This window comes from Corvus cornix, unplaced genomic scaffold (assembly GCF_000738735.6).
Source record: "Corvus cornix cornix isolate S_Up_H32 unplaced genomic scaffold, ASM73873v5 scaffold14, whole genome shotgun sequence".
Lineage (NCBI taxonomy): Eukaryota > Metazoa > Chordata > Aves > Passeriformes > Corvidae > Corvus > Corvus cornix.
The window spans coordinates 93,317-102,045 of NW_024108682.1; the positions used below are offsets into that span (position 1 = coordinate 93,317).

Consider the following 8,729-nt stretch of genomic DNA (forward strand, 5'->3'; position numbering starts at 1 on the left):
CCACCTGTAAAACACAAAAAACAAAGGACGCTTATAGTTCCATCGCTAATACAACAACTCTGGTAGCACCCAGTTGTGTGCTGGAATCAATACTCATCTCGGCTGCCGGTATTCACCGGGCTCACGGTCCCCCCGGCGCCGATACCCAGCCGTGCCGAGTGCTTTGCATCTTCAAAATTAAAGGAAAAGCCAAACGATGAGGTAAACACAGAGCTGAAAGTCAGGCCGCCGCTCAGGGGTTCGGTGCCGTGCTCCTCTGGCCTCCTCCATTTGTGTCTGGTTTACATCCTATCCCTCTGCAAAAAAAATTATTTGTCAAAGTCACTCAGGCACACAGGGAAAGCTTAGCCTTCCCCAAGTTCTCATTTCTCAAAGCAAACCATCTAGGAGCCGCAAACAGCGTGCATTAAAACAAATACCTAGAGGACTGCAAGGTGCACCTGCTGTCTCAGCCCACCCCTGAATAGACCAGCCATGGTTGCTCTGTCTGAGGTGCAGCTCGGGTGGCTAGGCAAAGCTCAAGGTTACCTGTAAAATCTTCTTTCTATTCCACCTACTCCTCACTCTATTCCACAGGGCAGAGCAGTTCCAAGCTAAACACCAACTCAAACAAGACATTATGCTACAAGCAGCATGACAAGAGAATGATAAAAAATAGCTCTCGGGAAGAAGAATGACAGCGAGGACTGAGACGACGCCAAAAAAGATGACCGATGGCACGGCAACGGTGGATGGAAGAGGCTCTAAGGAGCAGAAGAAAAGACTGTAACAGAGTGACCCGTTAGAAGAGCTGTCGGTCACGATGATCAAGACGGCTGAGAGACAATGCTGTGTTCAGAATGCTCCCCATATCCTTATGGTCTTATAAGCCCCAGGACACTATAGCTCACAGCTGGAAAGGACGGACAGCAACACGGCCGGGAACGAGGTCTTTTCTGAGATGCAATTCCTAGATGTGGCCGAGCCCACCGGTAAAAGAACGAACGATATCGGCGTCATGCCGAGAAGCACAAACATTCAAGAACCTATAGATGACATCTGACACTCGGGATAAGGCCCTCAAGGGAAAAAGCAGAGATATCTGAGCCATGGGATCCCATAAACACGCTAGACAACACACAACACACTGGAACTGCTCTGCGCTGCACACCCTACAGTTGCAGTCAAAAGTAGGGCTGCTCCCTTTAGCTTACCTAAGAAGCCCCTTGGAGAGCATCCCTTTCCCCTACGCTAGTTTTTAAATCTCTCCCAGGAATTTCCAACCCACTACCTTGCTATCATCCCATCTCCGGGCCCTGGCCCCCAACTTAGCTTTCAGATGACCAGTGATGTGAATCCACACCAGATGCATGAAACGAGTCCACCTCAGCCATCTCAGAAGGCCCCACGATCACCGGTTAGCTTCTTGGTCTGCTACGGTAAAGAAAACCAAAATCAATGCACGAGTTTAATGGCACATGGGCCAAACACCAAGATGGCTACTCGCCCTGTCGCAAGTGTGCCGGGGTCCTGGAGCCTAAGGCTTCATCCCGAGTCTAAGGCTGCAGTCGTTATTACAATGGGCACCCAGGTTAGCGAGAGACAAAGCTATGTGGCCTTTCTTTACGTGCCATAAGACATGTAAATGCATCTTCTGTGCCTGTGGAAAAGCCTTAATGGCCCCCAAACAGACACCATTTCCCACTGTGCTACCTTCAAAACCCCTCCACCGTAACTCCTAACCCAGTACCCTGCTCACCCTCCCTCTCCCAGTCACAATCCTCCCCTTTACCCATTGGAAAGCCTCAATCTGAGACATCATCTCTGACACAGGGCAGATTATAGGAGAAAGTTTCACGAAGGATGTCTGGACTTCAGGAGGCTCTCTTGAAAGCTGTTTATTGCATAGGTGAAGTTACAGCATTTCAGGGAGTGGGTATCCAGAGCCAGCCCTACAGCTGCCAGCTCCAGCTGTAGGCATACCTGAAGCTACTTGCTGTTCAAGTTACAAAGCATTAGATACTTTTCTTTGCAGAGTATCTTAACACATAACAACCAAGAAGCACCATACCCAATACCTTTACATTTGCCTATAGCCTATCATAGCTACTACCATCACCATATTATAGCCATTATTATCCAATCACAAGAGTAAGTAAGTTACAATTTAAGCTTTCAGTGGAAAATTCTCAGACTTCTCTTCTTCTTGCTACATCAACATTTCTTGTTTGCCTGCCATAGTTCTCTTTTTGGCAAAGACACTTTTTCTATTTACTTATGCTCTTCTTGAGACTTATTTAATTGGTGAAAAACACGTCTTTGTTTGTAATCACATACCTTTGTCCTACTCCTAAAAATCTCCTTCCAACTCATCTCCAACCTTTGCCTTCTCAGTTACTCAGCGATCACTGTTTCGGCAAAACATCTTTTACTCCATATCAAAACTTGCTTCCATTTCTACCTCATCCCCAGTTTCTACATTCAGACGTCTTTCTGCCAAGCCTACATAGCTGTGAAACTGTCTTACCAAACTTTCAGCCTCCCCAACAGCAGATCCCTTTTGCAACACACTGAATTTGCTGAAAAAGTCCGAAGTACCATACTTAACACAGCCTGGAATTTCAGGGATTTACAATGCTTCTTAAAAAACAAAGCCAAAAAAAAAAAAAAATAGAAAAAGCACTTTACCATCCCTGATACACAACCCAAAATCATTAACTTAAATACCCACTCTGTTCAATGCTATCTTCTTCACTGCCTCTGGCAATTTAGATGCCAAAAGCACCTGTTGAAAAAAAAGCTGAAATAAACTGAAAGATTCCCTTCATTGAAATAAGAGAAGGGCTCTTTTACTAGTTAATCCCAGAAAAAGAATGAAGGCCTTTGCCAAATACTGAGGTTAATATACCCCTGGCCAGGCCCACCCGTCCTTCCTAAGATGCTCTAGAACAGGAAGGAGGCAAATAACACAAGGGGTAAAAGCTCAAATGAGCTGCAGCTGGTTAGCTCACCTGACTTAAGTTTGAGGTGAGTAAAGCCATTCACATAATTAGTTACATGTGGAATACTAGTTAGTAATCACTAAGGAACAATTATGCAATTAACAACTAGTTATATCACTTATCTGTCTGTGCTGCCAAAGCATAAAGTTTCATTTCTTACCCAGTCTCTGCCCTTTCACTTGATGCAGTTGCAGAAAAAAAGAAGGCATTATCATTTCCCTGAAGAAATTTTTCCTCTCTCCAGCCCTTTACTCACCTTACACTTAAGCCAGAGGATGCAAGCAGCTGCAGCTCCTCTGAGGGCTTTTATACCTCGTGGTATTTGCCCCCTCCCTTTTCCTGGGAATCGTGGGAAGGAGAGGCGGGCCCGGCCAGGGGTATATTAACCCCAGCCTTTTGCAAGGGGATTTATTCCCCTTGTGGGATTGATGGGGGTGGGGGTTCTCCTTTCATTTCAAGGAAGGGACTCTGTTAGCCTTTTGCAGCCTTTTTTTTCCTTTTTTTTCTTTTTTTCTTTTTTTTTTTTCTTTTTCCAAGTGGGTGCTTTTAGCCTCTAAAGCAATAGAGGCATTAAAGACACTGGGAAGAAGATAGCATTAAACACAGGGAGTATTTAAGCTGTCAATTTTGGGTTGTGTGCTCAGGGGTAGTAAGGTGCTTTTATAATTTCTTTTTTTGTTCTTGTTTTGTTTTAGGAGCACTGTAACTTCTGGGTTGCCTCGAATATGAAACTTCAAATTTTTTCAGCCCCTTCATTGTGCCACAAAAGGGCTCTGCCCCACATCAGCGATGGCATCCAAAATTGAGGCTTCTGATAGGTAAGTCATGGATTGTGACTGGGAAAGGAAGCACGAGCAGGGTTATTGAGGTACTCTACTTTCTTGGAGCAGGGTAAAAGAGCAGAGGAGGCTGCTGTTCTGCTAAGTTCTTTATTTCATAGTCTTATACCTTTCTTGAAGGCTGAGTTCGAAGGGGGTTACATGATAAAGCCAAGCAGCAACAGCAGGCACAGCTAGCTTCTTCTTCTATATGCTCTATATATACTAAACTCTATTTCTTAGACTCTATACAGTATTTTTTAGACTCTATATTTTTTCTTGTTGAAGTGTGGATTATATTTGCTAACTGATGAATAAGATTAATACACAATTCTAGTCTTTCTGTTCTTAACCTATCCTGGTCTAATTCTAACATTCATAAGCCTCACACAAGTGTTATATAGGTATTGCACAGATATGGGCATGCAGTTTCTATCGGTTCTTATTGTTTGTGAAGACTCCATCTAAAAAATGTGAGCAATGTAATTCCATCTGTGTTTTGTCTAAAGTAAAGAAATCTGTAAAAAGGTAACGCTGCTGCAGCAAGAACTGTGTTTAAGGTGTCTGCTATAGCTTTTTAATGTTTAAGGCACTTAGCATATATTTCTCCTAAAAGTTAAAAAATCTATATTGCCACTTCACTTTGGTGTGGCTTCAGGTATCTCAGCTTGTGCAAAGGTTTTAATTCAACCCCTGTGCTTTGGCTTCCCTCTGGGCGTGAGTCCAGAGGAGCTTTCATTCCAACACAGGGTAACCGGTTTAGGAAGCACCAGGAGGGGTTTTGAGGGCTGTATGGTAGGAAAAGGTGTCTATTCTGGCCCCCCTAAGGCTTTTCCTGAAGCGCAGAGGATGCATTTACACGTCTTAAAACACACTAAAGCGATGGACCCGGCCCGCCGCCCTCGTGAGCCCTCCAGAAGTGTTACGGGACTCTGTGACCGAGCTTTTCCCTTTTCCATTTGAAGGTGCTGTCAGGGCAGCCTTTGGCTACGGCAGAGGAATTGCAGCGAGTTGGGGGGAGGGGAGGGAGGGAGGAGGAGCGAGGGTCAGCTCAAGTTTCAGCAATGCCGCACCCCCTCGTCTCCTCTTTAACCCAGGTGTACCCTGTGACAGCAGCGTCAGCCTCGGAGCGCGGCCGAAGCGTGCGGCCCCAAGGAGCCCGGCCCTCTTACGAGACGGTGAGTACAGGAATTGTGGGGTTCTGACCCAGGTGCCGCTCAGTTCGTGCACTGATGTTTGTTTGGTTTTCTTTATTGTAGCTGACTAAGAGACAACAGCCTGATGACAGCAGGAGCTTCCCGGATGGCGAGGCGGCCTTCTTTTGCACCCGAGGCAGACGTCTGAGAGATAAGTTGAGGGCTAAGACCCACAGAGGGTATGAAAGCCAGGTGTCGGGTCGGGACTCACCGGGAGGGATTTTTGAGCCGGCTTTGGAGACGGGAATACCCAAGAAGGGGTCCCTTAGCCCACATAAAGGGAAGTATCACTTTTGATCACAATTGCACAGGGCAGAGCAATCCCGGTGCATGTTGTGTCACCTGTCTATTGTTATGTTCTTTTGGGCATCTTGTCTCTTCTGCCTTAGCCCTTCGATGTGCTTGCAGTTGTTCTTTTCACAGAGAGTTTTCTCTCCTTGTCATGTCTCCTCATTTGTCATCTCCTGTGTCACGGGTGCTTGCATGGGTTTGGCCCGGAGCTGCTCTGCCCTGCCGCATAGTCCAGCATGTAGGTGTAATAGAACAAGGCCTGGGGACTTGAAATTGGTAATGTAGGGTGTAGTCTGGGCTCTAGATGATATTCCTAGATTCACACAAGATGGCTGGAGCTGTTAAGTTCTCATGCAGCCCTTTGACTTTTGTCATCACTTTCTTTCAGATGCAGATGGATTAAATCGGTGGCAGAGAGCCCCACACTGGGTGAGGGGATTCCCGCAGGAAGGGCAGTCACTGTCTGTGCTGGGCAAGCGTAAATGGTGGCTGTGTTATAGCACCATTCTTTGTCTTTATTTTTAGGAGATAAAGCTGGATAGCAGCAGTCAAGGTCAAGTGAGTGAGGTAAGCGGTGACCGGTGGAAGGAAAGAGTTGTTATTGCTCGGGGGCCAAGTGCCGGTACTCTAGACTTTAAGCAGCCACGGTCATTTGCGTGTTTTAGGCAGTCCACTTGTATTATGCCAAATCCCTCACCGACTGGCTGACAGAGCCGGCTTCGCCACCCTTGTGAGCCCTCCAAAGCGTTATGGGACTCTGCAATGAAGCCTTTACATTTCTGTTCCAAGGTGCCTTGCGGGTGACCTTTGGCAACGGCAGAGGAGTTGCGGCGAGTCGGGGAGGGATGCAGAGGAGCGAGGGTCCCCTCAAGTTCAAGCAATTCCACAGCACCTTGTCCCTTCTTAACCCAGGCATACCCCACAACGATGGCGTTGGCCTCAGAGTGTGGCCGAAGCGTGCTGCCAGAGGACCCCGGCCTTCTTAGGAGACGGTGAGTAGCGGAATTGTCAGGTTTTGGCTGACGTGCCACTAAGTTCATGTACTGATGTTTGGTTTTCTTCATTGTAGCCGACTAGGAGATGGCAGGAACTTCCCGGACAGCGGAGGCAGCCTTGTTTTGCACCCGAGGTGGATTCACATCCTGGACATCCGAGAGATAAGTCGAGGGTTATGACCCACAGAGGGGATGAAAGCAGGGTGCCGGGTCGGGCCTCGCCGGGAGGGATTTTTGAGTCAGCTTTGAAGGCGGGAATGTCCAAGAAGGGGCCCCTTAGCCCACATAAAGGGCAAGTCTCACTTTTGATCACAATGCCGAGGCGGGCAGAGCAGTCCCGGTGTGTGTCGTGTCACTTGTCTATTGTATGTTCTGTGTCTTTTGGGCATCTTGCGTCTTAGGTCTTTTTCCTTAGCCCTTTGAGGGGCCAGCTTATCAGAAATGCTGGGCATCATCCTTAGCATCCTTGGCCGGGTGCCGATACCGTGAGACCTTTGACCGACGAGCTCGGATGTGCATCGGAATCGCATCTCCCTTTAGAAGCATTGAGCCAGAGGTCTTTGATGGTCTTGTTGTGAGCTGTATTCACAGCTGTGCACCGCAGTGATTCATTACAGGGGATTAAGACTTGTCAGAATGCAAGGAGGGTTAGAGGATTCTGACCGTGCGATTCTCGGGCATCCATCTTTGCAGTTCTTGGAAGAAGCCCTTCTGTTAGCATCTTCTTCAAGCCTCGTTGGTCTCACTGAGACCATCTCGCTCCGCATTCTCTCGGTCCTCGCGGTCATTCCTCTTGCCAGAGTTTTCTCTCTTCATCGCATTTCCTCGTTTGTCATTTCCTGTGTCACAGGTACCTGCGTGGGTTTGGCCCGGAGCTGCTCTGCCCTGCCGCGTAGTCTGGTGTATAGGTGTAGTAGGACAAGTCCCAAGGCCTTGAAATTTGTCATGTAGGGTGTAGTTTGGCCTCTAGATGGTATTCCTAGATTGACACAGGATGGCTGGAGCTGTTAAGTTCTCATGCAGGACTCTGACTTTTGTCATCGCTTTCTTTCAGATGCAGACGGATTAAATCTGTGGCAGAGGGCCCCAGACTGGGTGAGGCCAGGAAGGTCAGTCACCGTTTGTGTTTGTGGGGCAAGTGTTAATGGTGGTTGGGCTGTAGTTTGGCCTCTAGATGATATTCCTAGATTGACACAAGATGGCTGGAGCTGTTAAGTTCTCATGCAGCCCTTTGACTTTTGTCATTGCTTTCTTTCAGATGCGGAGGGATTAAATCCATGGCAGAGTGCCCTGGACCGGGTGAGGGGGTTCCCACAGGAAGGTCAGCCACCATTTGTGTTTGTGGGGCAAGTGTAAATGGTGGCTGTGTTCCAGCATTGTTCTTTGTCTTTATTTTTAGGAGGTAAAGCCAGATCTCAGCCATCAAGGTCAAGTGAGTGAGGTAAGCGGTGACCGGTGGACTGAACTAGTTTTTCTTGCTCAGTTATCAATTTCGGGTGCAGCTCTAAGCATCTGTTGTTTTTTGTGCATTTTAGGAGGTCCACCTGCAAGATGTCCTGGGATGCTGGCAGCCAGGTGGGTGCAAGCTTAAGGTATAGGTGCAGTGTACTTTAATTGGAGGGGGGAGGTTGTGATTTCAGAGTCTTTCAGGTTTTTTTTTGCTTTGTTTCTTTGCAGGTGCTGCTGCTGCCTTGGACATGCCAAGAAATAGAGACAATCAGGTGAGTTGGCCTTTAAGTGGGGCAAGTAATAGGTGAGCGGTATGTGGCGGTGCTAAGCATGTACCTTTTTGCTTTGCAGGTATTTTCTGGGCCGCCTCTGGAATCGGATGAAGATTTGAGGTGAGCCGGGGTAGGTGTGGAGGACCCGGGGATTAATATTCTCGAGGGCCACAGTGATGTTTTCTGTTTTGTTGTCTTAGGTACTGTGAGCAGGTCCGGAGCCAAAGTTTGGAAGCGGACAGTAAGCGATGAGCCTCGGCTCTTAGGAGGGAGGGAGGTCTTGCAGAAGGGGTCGCTTTTGGGACGTCTCATCGCGGTCTGAATTTTTTTTCTGAATTTTTAGCCGAAACAGACCCTGGGGACTGTATCAACATCCACGGCGCCCGTGTTCATTTCCATCGAGGATGGATTTTGTCGGCTCGTCTTCCAAAAGCTAAGTGTCGGGACCGGTGGTGGAGACAAGGGAAAACCCTTTGGAATTGCAGGAGGCAATTTGAAGTTAGCTTAGAGGAGAGGGCCGTAGCGGGATAGGCCCCTTGGAAGTAAAGGGAGAGGGTTTCTCCTCAGCATCGCCCGACCTTTTGCCGGGCAGGACGGTTCCGACCCGTCTCCGCGTTCTCACGAGCTTCATGTCATCGGCCTTCTCTGAGTCTCGATGTCATCGCGGATCTTTTCGCCCGAGGAGCTCGCCTTCGGGTCCGGAGCGATCGCCCCGGTCCCCTAGCAG

At 48.1% G+C, this 8,729-nt stretch overlaps 1 long non-coding RNA gene across 2 annotated transcripts; it reads left to right on the top strand.

Moving 5' to 3' along the window:
- Nucleotides 1-7,837: 7,837 nt before the first annotated feature.
- Nucleotides 7,838-8,242, top strand: LOC120412132. 2 transcript variants are annotated; one of them, XR_005604754.1, is made up of 4 exons: nt 7,838-7,856; nt 7,932-8,002; nt 8,082-8,122; nt 8,203-8,242. It is a non-coding gene; the product is annotated as an uncharacterized LOC120412132 (long non-coding RNA). The 2 variants fall into 2 exon arrangements; XR_005604755.1 differs by having other exon boundaries at nt 7,959-8,002.
- The last annotated feature ends 487 nt before the right edge of the window (nt 8,243-8,729 follow it).